Source organism: Dermochelys coriacea, chromosome 13 (assembly GCF_009764565.3).
Source record: "Dermochelys coriacea isolate rDerCor1 chromosome 13, rDerCor1.pri.v4, whole genome shotgun sequence".
NCBI lineage: Eukaryota > Metazoa > Chordata > Testudines > Dermochelyidae > Dermochelys > Dermochelys coriacea.
The window spans coordinates 21,468,189-21,489,183 of NC_050080.1; the positions used below are offsets into that span (position 1 = coordinate 21,468,189).

General features: G+C 41.1%; 1 protein-coding gene across 2 annotated transcripts in view; it reads left to right on the forward strand.

Annotated features, from left to right (window-relative positions):
- The window catches only part of ZHX3 (zinc fingers and homeoboxes 3), a 64,454-nt gene that overhangs the window by 33,679 nt on the left and 9,780 nt on the right, over window positions 1-20,995 (forward strand). For both annotated transcript variants that reach the window (XM_038370121.2, XM_043495491.1), the window contains exon 3: window positions 18,494-18,579. The gene's annotated coding sequence lies outside the window, so the exon portion shown is untranslated. The remainder of the gene's footprint in view (window positions 1-18,493; window positions 18,580-20,995) is intronic.

Sequence of the window (20,995 nt, forward strand, 5' to 3'; positions counted from 1 at the left end):
GCCATTATACCTATTAGGCTGCTAACCAAAATTACCAGTATTCTGTTAGTTAGGCAGCTGCATTGGAATGGTGTTTTGCCAGGAATAAAGGACAGAACCAGCATTTTGCTGTGGGTGAGAATGCACCGGCCACACACTTATCAACTAGAAAAGAAAACCATTTTTAAAAATACAATCTTATTGGAGACTACATTTTGCTTTTTCTAAAAAATAATAATTAATCTTGGTGACCTTTAAAAAGGTGATGGGATTGAAACAATGCAGAATAAATTCATCACCTGTCAAACAGGTGGCCAGAACCACCCCTTAAAACTGCAAAGCTCTTCCCAGAACGGACCACAAGGTGTTCAGTATTTTCCTCTTTTTGTCTGTCCTCAAGCTTATACATACTCCAGGGTTTTCCCAACTAGCAACACAGGTGAGATTTCCCTTGCAATGCACACCACCAAAAGCAGACATTTCAGTTACCTTTTGAAACATCTGCTTGAGATACGTGGGTAGTAGCAAGCTGACAAATTAAATAGCTTATGCAAAACATGAAAAAAATAATTAGTAAAATGCTAGGTCACTGGCGGTTTAAGCACTGCAGAAGTTTCTTGGCAAGACCCAACTTGGTTATTTTGACTTTTCACCATGTATCCTATATTATGCTAATACACAATGATGTCTTATATGGGTTTTTTCTAAATCTATTGCCCAGCAATATTTTCTATCATTTACAAAATTACCTGTATCCTAAAGATGTTCGCAGAAATGGTTGGTTCATCTTCAGCTGTTGTGACTTTTTTTAAACACCCAATGTCATCTGTTGCAACTCATCCACCATACAGGAGGTCTGAAGATCCTTCCTGAGTTTGTAATGTCCCTTTGTAGTCAGCAGCCTTTTATTAGAGGTTTCCATCTCTAATTTCCATGAATGGAAAAGGGTACCATTTGGAGCCTTAGTGCTTGCTTCTTCGTAACTCAGTAGTTCCAGCTTACAGACAAACTTCCTTTAGGGGCTAAAAGGTCAAGAATAAAATGTATTTATCAAGCTTTTTTTCCCCACAACTCTGTTAGTATGTTTACACACGTAGTTTGTGCTTGTCAATACCATAGTTTTGCGTACATTCAAGATAAAGGTATGTGCAAATGGCCAGTGAAATGCACAGTTATTGAAGTCTGGCCTGCTATTGACATAGTCATATTCTCTTTAGTGCTTCTCTGAATGTACATATTTATAAATTAAGATATAATCCCAAGATTAAATTTATGAACTGTTCTATCATGTTCTTGCTTAGAAGAGGCAACCCTCCAAAACAAAACAATACCCTGCTCATCTCCCACCATGATCTGAAGTTTTACAAATGCTCATAGGAGCTGGAACTAGGAGTGCTGCCGCACCCCTGGGCTTGAAGTGGTTTCCGTCTGTACAGGGTTTACAATTTGGTTCAATGTCTCTCAGCACCCCATTACACAAATTGTTCCAGTACCCCTGCACATAATGCTTTTGCATTTCTTCTGTCTGCTGTACCAAAGGAGTTGTTCATATTGTCACCCAACATTTTGACTAAAACACCGTTACTGGCACATTAGGTTGGACAGGAGAAAAATTCTGATAATTTAGTCTATGCCTGTATAGTTTGGGATATCCTTTTGTTACTTAGTGCTTTGATGTGGAAACTGAGGATGAATATAATTCCCTCTGATATTTCTCTCAGAAGGAAGATCCATTCTCTAGGGAACTTGGGAGGCCTGGGTTCAGTTGTCTGCTGTGCCATAGACTTCCCATGTGACCTTGGCCGAGTCACTTAGGCTCTCTGTGCCTCAGTTCCCCATCTGTGAAACAGGGATAATAGCACTGCCCTGGTAAGAATAACAACTACATTTCAAATTGCGAGGCGCTCAGATGATATGGTAACAGGTGCCATATAAATACCTTAGATGGAAGGCAAAGGATGCTTCTTTGGGCCAAAACTTGTTGAAGGGAGTGTGTATGTGAGGAGCATTAAGGCTTTTGTTTTTTTGTATAGCTCTATTCTATTCTCACTGGAAAAATTATGTGGAGGAATTTGAATCATTTTGAAGATGACTTGTAAATCGTCTACCCTCCTACCATCCAGACCCACTACACATACCCATAGCAAAATTTGCTGAATGCCCCACATACTCAAATGGAGAAGCATTTGGCAGTTTATTAGACTCCTCCTTAAGTTTTAAATTTGGTGGCTGGACCCCTGAGTGGCCTTTAAGTAGATTGCAAATGGCAGGAGAAATACCTTTGTGAAATGATGCTCTCTCCTGCACTTACCTGCACAAAGCATATTCTTTCTGGGGTTTATTCTGCTGCTTTCCTATGGTGCTTTTGCTCTCATTCAGAAGCGAAGAGGCCTTTAAGAAAGACTTAGCTATGGTGAACTAAGGCCACTTCACCTCTGAATGAGAGCATCCAAAATCACATGGCGGATGCCATGCAAGGAGAGTTCCTAGAAAAATTATTTTTCTTACATTGACCTAACTCGGTAGTGTAGATCGGGCCTAAAAGTTGACTGAAAGTGGGGTGGGAGTGGTTAGTGGAAATTGCCTTGAAAACAAAAGGGAAACTGCCAACAATTTCTCTAACATAGATGCCTCCTTACTTTGCTGGTTTTGCATGTCTTTGCACAGTCTGCATTGGCTGTAAGTGAACTGATGTTTACTGTATCTTAAAATGATAAAAGCAATTGAAAGTAAGGCACAGACTTGGGACAACTAAACTTTTTCAGTGCTGGGAAATGAAATCTCTTTCCAGCTAGTCTGCCCAGGGATTTTGTGATCCCATTGCTTAGAACAGAAACTTCTATAATCAAAGAGATGAAGATCAGGGTGTCCACTTCACCAATCATACTTGGCAGTTTCAGAATGCTGCTGAGATAGATTTGTCCAGCTTTAGCATGGGGGTGGGGAAGGGGATGACAGTTACAGAATAGAGCAGAAGGCTCTAAATTTAGAGGCTTGCGGCTAGTGACTCCCAAATCCTTTCAGTGTAGAAGCAGATTGCCTCAGGGCTCTGCGAATTACCCTGGGTATAGGGATTTTGGAGGCAGAATATCTCGAGCTACTTTCCAATTACCAAAGCAAGGTGGTGTTTACAAGATTATGCATTAAATGAAGTCTTGCTGGAAGCTTCTCTCTTCTATGATGATCTTGGCTATCCTGCCTCACATTGGCCACTTGACTGATCTGCTTGATTTAGGATTTGCCTGGTTGATTTTAATAGTATTACACTGAAGAGCTTTACTATGAATTGAAACTATCTTGAGTGTTTGAGTTGATCAGAGATGAGCCCTGCAGACTTGCTATTTCTCCCGCCCCACTCCCCCCTGATACTGTAGACATGCATCCACTTAATCTTTTCCCTACAGGTGATTACAGCAACCCCATTGCAGGCTTCTGTATAGAGAGGAATTCTTACCCTCCTGTGCTTTATCTCACTTGACAGGCTGTCGCTTTGGTGCTGTTTCATTAAGATGCTTCCACGCTCTCTTCTTGCCTCTTCAAACTAGAAGAAAGCAACTGCTTGGATTGGTTTTTCCTCCCTCTGCCCCAGACGCTGAGTGGATTTTGGCAGCTCAGCAAATCTGCCAGTAGCTAAATAATTTTATACTTCAGGGTTTTAGACTTGAAGCAGATTTAGAATAAAATATTAGCATAGTTAGGTTGTGACAGCATAATTGGGAATGTAACCTGTCCTTGCAAACCTTAGTAACACCCTGTTTTATTTACATTGTTACCATCTCTCTCTCTCTCATTCATTTAGCGCAGGTTAAAGTGGTGGATTCTTAGCCATGGAGACTGCCGTGCGTTCCTTATTCACAGGATGGGCAGCAGCAGTAAGCTTTCCCTGTGCTGTCATGCTAGTTAATACCACAGCACCTTGGCCTCTTTCTAAGGCTATATCTACACTATCACTTTTGTCACTCAGGGGGTGTGAAAAAACATCCCCCTGAACGACAAAAGTTTTAATGACAAAAAATTCCTGTGTGGACAGTGCTTTGGCGGTGGGAGCCACGCTCCTGGCGATGAAGCTACCGCCTCTTGTTGGAGATGGTTTTATTTTGTCGCCAGGAGAGCTCTCTCCTGACAATAAAGAGCAGCTACACATCACACCTTACAACGGCACAGCTGCGCCATTGTAAGATGGACAGTGTAGACATAGCCTATGACTGACAACTGTAACTGTGACGGGTTTCATGCAGTAGTGGACAAATGTATACTAGGCATCAGACTTAGATCACCAACTCCCTTCCCGTAGGTTTCTCCTTTGATTTTGGCTAACCTGGGTTGGATTTGAACTGGTGACCTGGAGAAGAAAGGCTCCATAAGTCCATTACCAGTTTTTTGAATTCCTTTATTTTGTGGGCTGCTTGCTGACACTACATACGCACTTTTCCAGCATGCTCTCCTATGCAGAATCCTGCTGGAGTTTAGTTTATCATGCTGTTAGCTGTCAATTAAGCGAAACACAACAAATCATCTGTACTGCATCATACGCACGATTGATAACATGGAGTGATTTAGACTGGCTCAATGAATGGTAGCCTCACTGCATTCTGGAGAAATAAGGGATAGTCTTATGGCCTGCCATGAGCTGAAGGGATAATCTAAAATGAAGAGAGACGAGCTAATACCTTAGTTACATCAGATGAGAAGAAACGTGGCCAGGTTGGCCTCTTGCTTACAGTGGTATAAATGAGGAATAATTCCTTTTCAACTCTTAATTGAAGGGTATGGAATGTGGGACTCCTAATAGAGTTTTTCTCCCCCGGATTTTAGTTAAATAGGTTATTATAAGACCAAAACAAATCAAAAGTTTAAACAGTCAAGAAAAATCCATTCCTCTCTCACTTGAGCAGGGGTGGCCAACCTGAGCCTGAATTTACCAATGTATATTGCCAAAGAGCCACAGTAATACATCAGCAGCCCCCCATCAGCTCCAGCCCCACAGCGCCTTCTGCCTGCCGCAATCAGCTGTTTCACGTGCACAGGAGGCTCTGTGGGGAAGGGGGAGGAGTGAGGGCAAGGCAGGCTTGGGGGAAGGGGCAGGGACCTTGGGAGAAGGGGTGGAATGGGGACAGGGCCTGGGGCAGAGCAGGGTGTTGAGCAGTGAGCACCCCCCCGCACATTGGAAAGTTAGCATCTGTAGCTCCAGCCCTGGAGTCAGCGCCTAGGCAAGGAGCCGCATATTAACCTCTGAAGAGCCACATGCGGCTCCGGAGCCACAGGTTGGCCACCCGTGCACTTGAGGTTCACTTCCTTCCTACTGGTGACATTGTCATAGGCCTACTAGTTCTTCAGTCAATCTAGTCTAATTTACAAAATAATCTGCTCAAAAGCTTGTCTCTTCCCCCAACAGAAGTTGGTCCAATAAAAGATATTACCTCAGCTATCTTGTGTCTCTTATATCCTGGGACCAACACCACCACTACAGACAATCAGGGAAATAGACTTTCAGTAAAACCCAGCATTCAGGCCTTCTTTATGCATCATAAAAAAACAAAATTGGGATAAACCCATTCTCTACTTCTATCCTCCCACATGCCTTTGCAAGTGACCTTTCAGGACATCTGATTTGGGTAGATAACCGCAACTATTAGCAGACTAATTAGTTTTCTCTCTGGAGAAATGGTTCCCAAAGTTGGCCACCGTTTCCTGCAGTTCCCATTGGCCAGGAACGGCTAACCACAGCTACTGGGAGCTGCAAGTTGCTGTACCTGTGGACGCTCCAGGTAAACAAAGCATCTCGTGGCCCGCCAGGGGCTTACCCTGAACAAGCCGTGAACCAAGTTTGGGAACCACTGCTCTAGAGGGACAAGGATTCCAGGCATATTGTGGACCCAGATAATTTCTTGATTCTGTCTTAAAATGATTCATCTGGCCTTCTGAAAGATGAAATTACTGGATAGACTTTGTAAATTACATTGTAGCCAAAATATAAGTTACTACATACCCTTCCACAAAAGATTCAAAGGAAGTAAAACCTGTGACTGATGCAGATTTCACCTGCCTAGCAGAGAGTTGATGGAAAACTTTGGTTCTTGTTCGAATGGCCTCTGCACATTCCCACTCTTGGGTCAGTGCAGTTCAGCAGGCACCTTGGGCCCACACGTGGGAATACACAAAGGCACATCTCAGAGAACTGCAGTTACAGGTAAGTAACCCTTATTTCTTTGTCAAGTGGCTTCTGTGTGGGCCTAGTTGTCAGATCAAGGCACCTGCCAACCTGCAGGATTGGTGCATCCCAAGAGTGGGAATGCTAAGAGGTTATCTTAAAAAAAACAACAACAAAAATATCCCTCTGGTTACAGGTGAGTAAACATCATTTTTTCATACAGGGGTAAAGAATGAGATGTAAAGGAGAGAAGTAAACTAGTTTAGGATATACTTTTAGATATATTGATATAAAGTGTTTACTCTTTTTTTCTTTAAAGGTAATTTTATAGATTTACCTTTGCATTCAGGTAAATGTAAAAAAAAAATCCTGGTATTTCCATAATTTAATGGCAATTTGTACATTAGTTTTGAAACGTATAGAAAAACCCCTGAAACTAGATTCTGTAAAATCTGACAGTAATTGGGCAATACTTAATTCCTCTTCAGGAGTTGTTTTAACATGATGAATCCAGTCTGTAATGTGTAACTTCATAGAAATTCTAGGAATTTTGACTTGCATAATGATAGTAATTTCCTTTTTACTTTTTCCTACATTTTTGGTTTTGCCAGGTCATATTAAGATTTGACTTGGAGCTTTGAATGTGTGTCACTAGTGGAAGAGGAAATTGTAATATTAACGCCATTTAATACCTTAAACATATTCAGAGATATAGCAAAATTGGATAATATGGTGTTATTTGTATTATAATTCTTTCAAATTGCACTCTAAGATCCCCAAACTGGTGTCTGAAAGGTATTAAAATAACATACTCTATTGTATAAAGCTTTGAATACAAAGTGGAGGTTAGTAGATTGTTGGCAGTTCACGGGTGTGCATACTAATCAGTGACTGGGAAGCAATTCTTCCAGCGTGCCTGGAATTCTTAAAATGAAATTCTCCATATTAAAGGCATTATCCTGATCCACAGGTTTAATTACTACATCAATAGTTTGAAGTAAGGTTTACAGGGAGACCTCTATTCGGAAAAACAAAACCCTTTTAAATGGGCTGTCACAGCTCTTTAAAGTCTCCCTCATCCACCCCATGTAGCTACCAAAAGATATTTCCATCAAACAGCTATTGAATGGCTTAGTGAGCTCCTGTCCTTACAGAAAGGAACACCACCAGCTGAATCTCAACAGAGAGCTCAAATATTGAACAAGCCATAGGGAGTGGTCTCCCATACCCCCACATTGTGAAGGTTGCAAACCAGCCAGTAAAACATCTACTTTAGCTTGTTCGTCTTTACTTACTGCTGTTCATAACAGTCAGTAAGGAAGACCCTCTCCACTGTACGGTTTTCTTCAGACAGGCCATAGAAAACCCCCTGGCAAGGACTGTACATAGGAGCTGAAAGCACCCTTGGTAGAGTTTTGTTTGGAAATTACTTGAAATGGGCTAAATATTTAATATTAAAGGATTGTGAAGCCAGAGGGGCTAACCCTCCCCCCCCCCCACCGTTACTGGCCATATCAACCCACAGTAGCTAGGCATTAGAGAATACTAGGGCAGGAGTCCTGCTTTCCTTGGCTTTCAGAAATTGTTCTGCTTAGTCTCTCTGATTTCCTGCTAAGTCATTTTTAGATGAGGTGAAATCCTAGCAGTTACACATGGAAGAGGCCTATCACATCATCTGGGGTGATGAGAAAGACAGTGCAATTTGCATAGTTCCTTTAAACTACAAGACAGTGGGGCTTTTCTGTCAGGGGTTGCTCCTTTAGCCTTACACCGTCCCGGTCTACCCACAAGGCAGTGGGTTTGATGACCCACAGGTTGTACCATCTACTCTCATTACGGTATCAGGCATAGCCTGACCTGACTCAACATCCGGATCAGAAAAGCCGCCACAACAAGATCTAGACTGAGCCAGAGGGTATGGCAAAACAACAAAACTGACAGAACTCACAAAGATCTGTGTGTATCGTGCATGTGTTATCAGCACACTTTTGTATGGGAAAAAGAAAAGCAGTACTTGTGGCACCTTAGAGAAGTACTGCTTTTCTTTTTGCGAATACAGACTAACACGGCTGCTACTCTGAAACCTTTTGTATGGGAGCGAGACATGGACCTTATCGTCTCATCAGGAAAAGAGGCTCAACAGCTTTCCTATGTATTGCCTTGGTCAAATCTTTGGAATCTCCTGGCGGGACAGAGTCACCAACACTGAGGTGTTCAAGCGGGCCAGTATACAAACACTCCTCAGACAGAGACGCCTCCGCTGGCTTGGGCATGTGTGCCAAATGGATGATGGGCGCACCTCAAAGAATATTCTCTATGGTGAACTGGCATCTGGAAAACAACCCAAAGGATGCCCAAAATTGCGTTTCAAGGATTTGTGCAAGCGAGACCTCAAAGAAATGTATGTGGACAACTGGGAAGATCTCACTCAGGACTGCAGTCATTGGAAACGAGCTTAACAAAGGTCTCCGGAGTTACAAGAGGAAGCCGTCCAGCTTAGCAGAGGAGAAAAGAGCTCACAGAAAACAGAGCCTAAAGGGTCGAAATATCGCCTTTAAATGTGACAGATATGGCAGAGATTGACTCTCTCAAGTGGATCTCTTCAGCCATATTCGCGGCTGCCAGAAAACCAACTGAGTAAATTCTTTACCTCTTAGGGGCACATCCCCATGGTCTCTCAAGACTGAAGGATGCCTACTACTTTCAACTAACTGAAATGTCTTGATATTAAGGAAATTTTTTTCATTTCAAGCAGCAAATAATTGGACTGCTTTTATCTCACAGCTGATCTCTAGGAGAGAGAGAGATCTTAATAAAAAATAATTGAATCTTCTGTGTAAGGATAATACATTCAAAGTGCCATTCTAAACTGCCAGAGAAAGAATGGAACTGTGTCAAGCAAGGTTCACAGTGTCAATAATTCTCAAGCTCTGTTCTATCCACAGTGTACTATCCAAATTACAGTGGATCAACAAATATATTTTAAATGAGAAACAGTTTTCAAAAGAAAAGTGAAGCAGAAAATCCTCTTGGCTCCAGTGCTGCTGGATCCAAGGTTTCACCTGTTGGAATTTCAAATGAAAATCTAGATCCATCTGCTCCTTAATATCAACTTTCAAATAAATATAGGCTCACTGTTAAAGAGGTAGAAAACATTCACAGTCTAGTTTCTCTTGAATGCTGTCCCAATTAAAAAATCCACTGTCAATTGATTAGGGTATAAAGTCAGAATAATTAGTGATTGGTCTTCAGCGAGGCCATCATATGTTCTTGTGAGATCTGTTGGGACGACAAGCACAGAAAGTAGAATCTGGCCAAGTCAATCATGAACGAGAGATCTCAAAGGTCCACATGGGTGTTGCAGGAAATGGTGTGGGTGATTCAGAGAGTGGCACTCTTCAGCGAGTCAGTGATGAACCAATGCAACAACCTAATGTTAGACAATGTAGGCAAGATGTTCCAAAAAATTCAGCAGTCCCAATTGGGGCCAGATTTCCCCAAAGTGCTGAGCTCCCATTTCGACACCTGAATAAATGGCCAGATTTGAAAATTGCTTAGCCTTTTGGGTGCCGAGATCTTTAGATCATGTGACCTTATGTGTTGCAATGGGAACAGCTGGATGCCAAGCACTTTTAGAAATCCAGCCCTTAGTCAGGTGCTTAAATGGAAGCGGAGCTTATTTGAAAATGTAGTTCCAATTGAGCACTTGAAAACCTGGCCCTATCCTACTGAAGTTTTCATTCATCTGAGTCTCAAGTTCAGGATCTTGACCATTTAAGACACTCAACAAAACTCCCCTGGCACTCCTTTAAGAGTAGGCATGTTAATTCATGGTATTGGGACCAAATTACAGTTATAGAATTACACTATGTCCCTAATTTCCCTCCACAGTTTAAGCTGGATGCAGTATTCTTCACTTCCTGTCCTCAGCTATTGTGTAGCATTATTGAACATTATTAAACACCTGCCACTTTCCACCCCAAACGTGGCAGCATTTCAGTGGTGAGTGATTCCTCTCTAATCCTTACCACGCAGGGCTGTTGTCAGGCCTGTAATTGCTTACGCATTAAGACCTTAACTGCTAGCAGCCAATGCAGATTCCATTGATAACAAATGGAAATCCAGGGATGGTGGTCTTATTTTATTTACACAGCACCTAGCACAATGGGTCAATGAATAGGGTTCCTACAAATAATAAATAATAATGAACATGGACAGAAAACTGCACCTGATTTGCTCCAGCAGTGATCTCATTTGTGACACTTACCATGTAGGAGCTCAGTGGAGGAGAGGGCAAATCAGTTTCAGCTTTCCTTAACAATGGCTTAGAAATCAGAAGAAAATGTACAAGAGGTGCTTGAGGTTTAGGCACTAGAGATCTGTATTATTATGAAGCAGGTAGGAAATTAGCTTTGTTCCTTCCTTTGAGCTCCCACATTGTCAGTGTCCCACATAGTGTTGCTTTTCCATTACTTGGCCACCCATAATTCACAACTGAAAAAAAAGCCATTGCATCACTGGTGAAATTTACCCTCATGGCCCATGCAAGGCTCCAGTTAACCTCTGTGTTTGACCTGTGTATTTGGAGGTAGTTGGGCATGTAGAGCAGCTATGCAGGTGAGCCTCTGCATACAATGCAGGACAATGTGCAGCTCCACAAACTTCCCCACAAGTTGTGGGTGTTGCGGTAGTTTCAGCACAACAACTTCCACAGGCTTCCCGTGACAAAAGCTATTTCCTCAGGCTTTGTGCTGTTTGAATAGCAACTAGTGAGAATTTTTTGCCTTGTGAAGGCTCATTTGGCTGACCGAAAGCAATAGCACTTTAAAATAGCTTCAGGAAAAAGCATAGGGCTGCCTTTTCTTTTTACCAGTAGAACTTAAAAGTCCGTCTGTCTCTGTCTTATTCACACACATAGTGATGGGTGACTATGAAGACATGGGCATTAATTTGCCTCAACCTCTAACAAACCTGGTCTTCTAAAATAGAAACAGTGCATTTTTAGGCCCACAAGTGTATTTCTGGTTAAAAGCCCATTCTGCATTGATAACTAGTTAGACATATTATTTCAGGTCAAAATTTCATGCATTTTTCTCCCCACCCATTTCCTTTACCGGCTTATGACATACAGGAACGACACCCATTGCTTGACTATCCTCGTCTGACCTTTTGTAACTTGGCTCTGAACTGACTTTGAGTCTTTTGCAACACACTGTCAGAAGGGAAAAATCCTTTGTTAAAATACAGCCAACTCCTTCCTCAACATGGAACAGTTTGTTCAACTGAAAGAATGACCCAGTTCAGTGAGCAGAAAACACATTGCTACAAACTAGCATATTTATTTAAAAAAAAAAAAAGCTGCAAAAGAGATCAACCATATTGAAGCTACAGAAGAGTGTTCTTTAAGCAAGGCTCTGGGGGAGAAAAATCCATAGCTTCAATGTTTGCAGTTGGCTTTTCAGCTAGAGTAACAGTAAATTAGGACATACTAGTGGATACTAAGCTAGTGCTGGCATATTTCAAAAGTGCAAAATAAATAAAGTAATCCAGAAACACTTTTGGGAAGGGGATACAGAACTGTATTAGGGAACAATTTGCACTGCAGAAAGTAAACTCATCAGTTTCTGTGTAGCATGCTTAAGTACTAAATGTAACAACCTGGTACTTCCCCTTTAAAAATTTGGACCTTATAATTCTTTGTTCCGCACAATGACTTTCTTGGAATTACCTCTCCTCCATGCCTTATGCAGCCACTTGGCAGCTTGTGATCAACATATGTCTGAAGCAGAGTTGGGGCCTAGTGGGAGGGCTCTGCCAGTCCTAACATGGTTTCATTGGCATGTTTCTTGAATGCAGTCATTGCTAGAGTAAAAGTTGATCCCAGTATTGTTTGACATTAATATTACAGTAGAGCCTGGAGACTTTGACCATGTTGAGTCCTTATTGTACAGAGGCACAGCAGAGTCAAAAAGCAAAACTGATGACCTTCATGTGCTCAGTGGCATTACGGTGCTTACATCTATGATTGGTCAACCAGCCTTCCGCAGCATCTGCTGCCCAACCTTTCTCTGCCTCTTAAAAGATCCAAGTGATGTTACCAGAAATCCAGAAAATGACGAAGATCATTCTGATCTCAACATGCTTCTTTGAGAGCTGAAAAAATCCTTTCTGAGCTCTTTACCAGCCGACAAGAAATCAGTGTTTAGATGCCCTCCTCTTGGCTTGGTGAGTGGTGGTTCTAATGTTGAGTATGGTGTACACTCAGTGAGTGAAAATGTGTTGGAGAACATTGGGTTTAATGTGTCTTTTTTCACAGATAGGACTGTGCAGTAATATTAAACTACTAGGATATTATAGAGAGAGCTGGCTCTGCTAAGCTGAAATTATATTACATACCAAATTATTTGTGAGCCATTAAGCTCTGATACCTGATTATGAGCTCTAAGCAACCTGGGCTAGAAATTCCTGTACATTAAGCAAGCTGTGAGCACAGTGATATACAGTATTATCCTAGATTAAAATACAACTCTATGGTATACAAACAAAAGTAAGCCATGTGCAGTAAGTTCCAGTGACAGAAATCAGAGCTTCGGTGGATTGATAAGCTTTAGCATCTTGCAGCATTCAGCTACTATTTTGTATAGCACCGGCCCACTTAATGATATTCATAGTGATAGTGCTCCCAGAGGTGATGGCCTGGAAGTAGATGAACTAATGTATTTCTTGAACCTGTACGAGAAACATGATCTGGTGTCTCACACTGGTGGCAGTGGTTCTCAGACTATAGTCCTTAGCTGACTAGTCATCTCTAGAAGCCTTCCTGGTATTCCCCAGAATGAACTGTTCTGGGAATCGAACAGTGTGGGGATTGGAGTTGAGCATGGAGGCGAGTCCATGGGACAATATTTCTCATGTGGAGTGGTTTGTAGAATGAAAAGGTTGGGGAACCAATGGTATTACAATCAAATTTTGTATTCTTGAATTCTGGATACTTAACAATTCCAGTACAGGGATTATTGAGAACAGTCCCCATTTCCATCACCTTAGGAGTCAACCTTGTTTTGACAAACAGGTCTTGGTGTGTTCATCAACTTCTGGGGCACTGATGAGTGTGCCAACACACACTTGTTGGAGTACTGGTGCCACTTTTAATAGACTGTGTTGCTGCCTTGTCAGACTTCCTCATGCCTTACAAAGATAGAACAATTATGAGCTAACCTATAATGAAGCCCATGTGCAATAGATCTTCTCTGAAGAGGTCCAGTGGTATGTGAAATGTGTATAGCATTTAACTTATTCTGTACTTAGCTCATACAAATGAGGAAAAAAATAAAAGGAGTGAATAAATTAATGTTCAAACAGAAGCATGCAAACTTGTGGAGGATGCTTGTTTTGTTTTGTTAATACTGACATTCTATGGAAATATGGCAGGCAGGCAGGCTCAAACAGTGGCATGTTGCCAGTAGTCTAAAGGTTATATTATTCCAGTGACCTATTTTTATACTATAATTGCATTCTGTTACAGCTACCTCTTTCTAGCCCGTAGTCTCTCTTGGTTGCATGCTCCTCTGAAAAACAGAAGATAATCCACAGTGTTAATGCAGAGTATAAGTTTCTTCACAACTAACAAAAGACATTAACAAGTTGTTGACATTTTTGGAGGGACCTGATCACAGTCACACACTGCCGTTCATAAGCTGATGACGGCGTAATAATAAAAGTGGCTTGAAATGGGTAAACAAAAATGATTGCACAGTAACAGAGAGGGTTCCTCTTAAACACTTGTTTTACGTGACCAAATACAGTTGCGCTTAGATGGACCAAAATGTAAATGAATGGCTTTGTTCAACCTGTCTAAATGAGAATAGCTCTATTCTACTCTATTCTGCCAACTAATAGATAATGAATACGATGATTCAGTCAACCATTTTCCACTGCCTGTAAACTGGACGTGCATTTTCAAAGCCAGGCTTAAATTACAAAGCACCCTGAACACTGGGCATAAAGAAAAATTGTTTGTTTATTCCTTAGCACAAATGTTGACTTGTGTGATGTTGCTTGAAACCGTGGAGAACCTAGGGTGTGTTTATAATGCAAGATAAGAAGATACAAACAAGCTGTTATTGCCTTGATGGTTTGTCTTGGGTGGATGTGATGTTAGCACAATGAAGTAGGTATGCTTTGTCAGAGGAAATGTTGCTGATCAGATATTCATGTAATTTGCTGTCCCTCAGAGGATTAAACAGATCTTGAATTAAATGTTCTCTGACCTCTTTATGTTACAGGTCTCTGTGCTCAGGGCATAGACTCTCGGTTGCAGAGCAATGTCAGCCTTGACCTGGTTCTCCCTCCGCACTCCTTGCTTCCCTCTTAATAGTAGATGCCAAACAGGTACAGGCCCTAGATAAAGATAATCCAGAATTCCAAACAAGGCTTGACACAGAATGTCCAATACCTGTGCTAAGTTGGACAGTGCATGTGGTTTTGCCTACCAGTTTCTGCAGAACCTTCAGCTCTAAAATAGCAATATGTCTAGTGCTTGTGGTTGTGAAGATAACTTTTCAAGTGTGATCCCATTCAGAGTTGTCTTCCACCGTGCACTGCCGAAAGCCCAGATTCTTGGCTCTATCTCTGGGCCTTCGGAGAGAAGGAAGAATTCTGTCACCTGCTACTCTGGCGTCACAGCCCAGTGTGCAGGAGCAGGTGATTTCCACTCATCTCAGGGTTTGAAAAGGGTTTGCAGGAAGCTAGGCGCTAAAATATTCAAGAGTGGTACATATTCACTTCCCAGGCTCACCAAATCCCACCTCTCCATCTGCACCTACAGAACCATGCGGGTTCAACTAAAGGAGATTCCCCCCCCCACCACCACCACACACACCTGTGGCTACAGACAACAGGAAGTCTCAGGACTCACCCTTGAGGTGTGAAATGCCTCCACTCACCTCACTGGGTGTTAACTCTGATGCTTCTCCATATCTATTGTAGGCCTGCTTTACAGAGTTTAAAAACTGATGAGTTAAACTGGAGCAGCTTGTTGTGTTTAGACCAGGCCTTAACTTTATCCTTCCATCATTTATCTGTCTGGAAATTCAATAGTCTTCACCAGCCCTGCTCCCGCTCAACTGAATGGTGAGTGTACTGGCAGTGAGGAGGATAATTAATCTGACTAGTGACCTCCTACATGATTTATCATGGGCTGGTTGCAAATGCAAAACAAATGTTAATGACTAACTGTAGAGAACAGATCCTGGAACCCGCTCAGCTGCTCGGCATGTGGGATGCCATCTCTGTGGCACTTGCGCTCCCTCTCTCGTCCCACGGAGTGCCTAAGTAAAGGGGTCAGTCTCTATTTGATGGACTGAAATAGTTAGCCGTAACACACAGCCGTTACGCCCGGTTATCTGTGCACCTCTGGAGCATGTTGTGAGACCAAAGGCCAGTGTTTAACTGATGTGGGTATGCCTGGATAAACTTGCTTCTCAAAGTGGTAGTATTTCCATAAAACATTTCATTTTAGTAACACCTGGGTAACCTATCTATTAGGTCTGGATATACACCAGGTTGGAATGTTTGCTGGCTGATCCCAGCAGTCCTTTATTTAATGTGATTTTATAGTGATGATTACTGATGGGTACATATTGGGGAGACGCACCTGGGGATTGTTTCAAAGTAAAATATGGATCTATGAATAAAATACTGTAGCTTGTTGAAGGAACACCATAAACGCTTCTTAAATGTAAACTTCTTCCTGCTTTAAAACTAGCCTTCCTCCTTTAAAAACATATTCATAATACTATGTGAATCAGGGACCCGCACATTTTTAGTTTAAAAATAAACTAATATTATTATTATTAATTTATTATTAAAGAACCAATCGTGTGTTTGGTTTTGAACAAGACAGAAAGATTTCAGAGTAGCAGCCGTGTTAGTCTGTATCCGCAAAAAGAACAGGTGGACTTGTGGCACCTTAGAGACTAAGAAATTTATTAGAGCATAAGCTTTCGAAAGCTTATGCTCTAATCAATTTGTTGGTCTCTAAGGTGCCACAAGTACTTCTGTTCTTAAGACAGAAAGAGTAAGCCTGTCATTTAGAAAGTACTTAACAGGCCCATTAAGCATCAGGAAAACCATTAATTTTTTTTTTTTAACAGAACATTTGTGCTCAGAGTGAGCTATGTCAAATTTCAGAGCAAGTTTCTGCATCCAAATCACAGTACTCTAAAAAGAAGATACTTGTATTTTTTTTTTTTTTAGTACATATTGTCACAACCTTAACTCCACAGTTCTCAACATTTCAAGTGGCTAAAGCAGGATGCGACCCCACACCGGTTTGTCCCATCTGCCTCTCTGTAGATGAAGACAGAGGGGTAGCCGGGCCAAGCACCAAGTCACAATGCCACTCAGTTTGGAGGGCTCTTTCAAATGGCGGCCCTAGGGAAACTGCACCCCACCAGTGGCCTTAATTGTGGGAAATGTTCCCTTCAGCTGGGACAAGAGGTTTTGGGGTTGAAGCGGGACAGTCCTGTGAAACCGGGGACTGTTGGGAGGTCTGTGGTGGGAATGCGGTGGTTGTCTTACCACCTTCTGGAGTCCAGCAGTAAGATAATAGCTCCCACATTTACTTATGGTGTGCATTAACTTTTCGTTTCTGGGCAAGGTTTGCAGAAGGTCACAAATTAATCTTCTAATTGAGGAACTTGGCATTGTGTGGGATGAATGTTTTGCATTAACAGCCTAACTCATTAATTCACTGAAACATTTAAAACCAAACCAGTTAAATCCAGCTGAGCCGAGAAAAGCGGAAAGTTCAGACCCACCAGTGCATATTTTGAAACTTTTTAAAAATCTTCTTTTGTTAATCTGTATAAAAGTAAGCTCTCCGAAATTGTAAAACACAGTTTATAATTAGTCTTAGACGTCATTTTCCTTGTAAACAAGGACACGAACATGCAAAAAGCCAGCAAAATAATAAGACAACAATGTAGTGGGTTGTTTGTGTGTGACAGAGAGAATGGAAGAAAGCAGTGATGCTTAAGGCAGCAGTAGTGTTTTTTTTGAGTGATCATTAAAGTTAATACAGATATTTACATAATTGCTATTGTTTAGATCCTAGGGGTTGAGAATTTTAAAATGCTGACTTCCTACCACACCACCTGGCTGAACCAAACCTGAGCATCAGTTAGTTGCCACGATACCAGGCTACTGAACAGCTCATTTTGTGAAGTCTGCCTGTATGTGAGCTGATGATACATTGCTGGTGTAAACCACTGCCACCAGAACGTGGGGCTGAAACGACCTGGCCAAAAATTAAGCAAAGCCAAGAGTAACTTGCCGAGTAGATTTTCCTCTATTCGTAATCTACACATGATGTTGATAGCAATTTCACTATATGCATTTAGAAACCAGTACAGTGAAAAGTCTGTGCAATTCCCTAGTGTAGATGGAGTTATACCAAAATAAAAGTGCTTATACAGAGGTAGCAAACTTTACCAATAGAAGCACCTTTATACTGCAGGGGTTGTACCAATTTTTAACTGTCAGTTTTGAAATTGATATCCAGTAGAACCTCAGAGTTACGATTCACCATTGTCACAAACTGACCGGTCAACCACACTCCTCATTTGGAACTTGAAGTACGAATCAGGCAGCAGCAGAGACAAACCCCCCGCAAAACGTAAATACAGCACAGTTCTGTGTTAAAAGTAAACTACTAAAAAAATAAAGGAAAGCAGCATTTTTCTTCTGCATAGTAAAATTCCAAAGTTAGATGAAGTCAGTGTTCAGTTGTAAACTTTTGAAAGAACCACCACTTTGTTTTGTTCAGAGTTATGAACAACCCCCATTCCCGAGGTGTTTGTAACTCTGAGGTTCTACTGTAATTGAATTGGTACAAACACACTATGCAGACAGGTTTCAGAGTAGCAGCCATGTTAGTCTGTATTTGCAAAAAGAAAAGGAGTACTTGTGGCACCTTAGAGACTAACAAATTTATTTGATCATAAGCTTTCGTGAGCTACAGCTCACTCACTATGCAGACAAGCAGTGATTACCCTACTGTATCATCAGCCCTGGTGCAAGAATAATTGATGTGGTGTGAATTTGACTGTTCTGGGCCAGTTTCACCCTGGAGAATTGTGTTTAAAGGAAAACTAATTAAAACTGTTCAAAGGAAAAGCATTTAAGAACTTGGGAGGTTAAGCAGTGGCTTGTACTTCCTTACTTACGTATGTATTACGTAGGAGTAGATTAATCATCAATTGTCAACCTTTATGGAAGTTGAAGTCATTGTTTCATTACCTTCATAACTCTGGTGCAGGTACTTCATTCAGCTAACGTTTCATTGCTACTTTCCATTAACAGGCCAGTCTGCTGCAGGGTAGTATATGGGAAACAAAGATCCCATTTGAATGCATGACTCAGCCTGAAACATCCAAAGTGGTAGTAAGGTAAGTTCTGTGTTTGTACTGATTTTTTAACCGTGGTTGATTCACTATTACATTAACCAATACATTTGAAAAATAAAGCTTGCCTAGTCTAATGATAGAATCTGTAAGATACCCCATTTACCTATGACACTGGAAATGCACACAAGATTATTAGCAGATTCTAAAAAATGCACAGCAACCACAACCATGCTCTTAACGTTTTGATGTAGTCAATACAGTTGCATCCGAGAATCTGAATTAAGTCTAGTGTGGTTATTCTAGAAATGTAGGGCTGGAAGGGACTTTCAGAGGTCAACTAGTCCAGCCCCTTGTGCTGAGTCAGGACCAAGTAAACGGAGACTATCCCTAACAAGTGTTTGTCTAACCCGTTCTTAAAAACCTCCAGTGATGGGGATTCCACAACCGTCCTTGGAAGCCCGTTCCAGAGCTTAACAATCAGAGTTAGCAAGTTTTTCTGAATATCTAACCTAGATCATCTTTGCTATAGATTAAGCTCATTACTTCTTCCTCAGTGGACATTGGAGAAAGATTGATCACCATCTTCTTTCTAACAGCCCGTAAACATATGTTAAGAGTTATCAGGTCCCCCCCTCCCCTCAGTCTTCTTTTCTCAAGACTAAACATGTCCAGTTTTTAAAAACTTTTCCTCATAAAAGAAGGTTTTCTAAACCTTGTGTTGCCCTCTCCTGGACTCTCTCCAATTTATCCACGTCTTTCTTAAAGTGTGGTGTGGCACCCAGAATGGGACACAGCACTCCAGCTGAGGCCTCACCAGTGCTGAGTAGAATGGGACAATTACCTCCCATGTCTTCCATATAACATTCCTGTTAATACAACCCAGAATGATATTAGCCTTTTTTGCAACTGTATCACATGTTGACCCATATTCAAATTATGATACACGAGAACCCCCAGATCCTTTTCAGCAGCACTACCACCTAGCCAGTTATTCCCCATTTTGTAGTTGTGCATTTGATTTTTCCATCCTAAGTGTAATGCTTGGCACTTGTCTTTATTGAGTTTTATGTAAATTGCTCTATGGAAAGGAAATCGACTTACAGTACACTTGATTATATTTGTCTAGTAAAATACCATCACCCTTAATTTCAAGCTAAATTTACACTCTGTAGTCTTATATTAATATTTGTCTGAATCAAAACATGACTGTTATGACACCCAAAATCTAGTTGTGTCCTCAGCTGTGATCCTAGCAATGATTGCTTGGGTAAAATGCTGACGTACGTACAGACACTTTATAAATTAAGTACCCAGCATCAAGCAGCGCTATTGATTCCTCTGGGTCAAGCAATTCAGTTTTAGCAAAACAGTGATGATTACCTGCTCTGAAAGGTGACTGTAAAATGTCACAATGAGATTCTTTTGTATGTTTCAATTGCTCTGTATCAAATTTACTCAGCTGATAGATAAAAATCACCTTTTTAATCATCTGCCAACTCTGCAAACACGACCTGGGATTTTTCTGGCTCTTGCATAATCTCCAATAATAGAGATTCTGTAACTAGAACTCTGTTAATAATTCTGCTGAAGATGCACAAACTTCCAGAGACTCCAGATCTGTCTCCCACAGCTGAGTTGACCCTGCAGAGCCAAAGAGGAGTAAGAAATAATGAAAACTTCATGCAGCAAAGTGAGTAGATAGACAAAGAGCAGATCTGGCAGTAAGAAGGCTCATTTTCAGAGTTGTTTTTGTGACTCAACACTCACGGGCCTTTAACATTATCTTTTTATAGTTTTGTGGCTGTTTTTATTGACATTCCTAATTGACTTGATTTAGAAAGATCATCCCAACCCCTCACGTGTGTCAAATAATGAGGCATCAGAAATTAGGATTGGGAATAGGTGGCGATTGGATTCAAGTCTTTGCTGAATAGTAAAACTCTTGTTTACTTAAGTATTCTGCTCACTAGTGCTAATAAATCACTTGCTGCTCCTTTTCACAGGGAAAGGGCATCCCCAAAAGGTGGGATAGAAACCTCACAAAAACAGGTATTGAGAATATAAAATTCACACTACAGAAAATCAAGATCACAGCATCCGTCATTTTGGACTTCCAGCTGTTCCTACAGCTTTTGCAGAGCAAAAAAATTGGGGCCAAGTTTAATACTCACTAACGGTATTAGGATTATTTTGTAATCTCAAACCAGCCCACAAGTTAGAGTTTCTTATCAGAGTGTTTTAAATTGTGCATAAGTGTTGTTCTGGATAGGACTGAACATCCAGACTCTGTTATATAGTTAGCTTATTTTTCCAAAGGTGTGGAGATTACTTATTTTTGATGAACTTGTGGAAGTTAAATTCTAGTTCATCATCTGAACTTTAAATTAGGATCCTTCGTCACCCATATCTGAAGCAATTAAAAAAGAAAAGTAAAAGCAGGTTTTGCATAAGCAGTAAG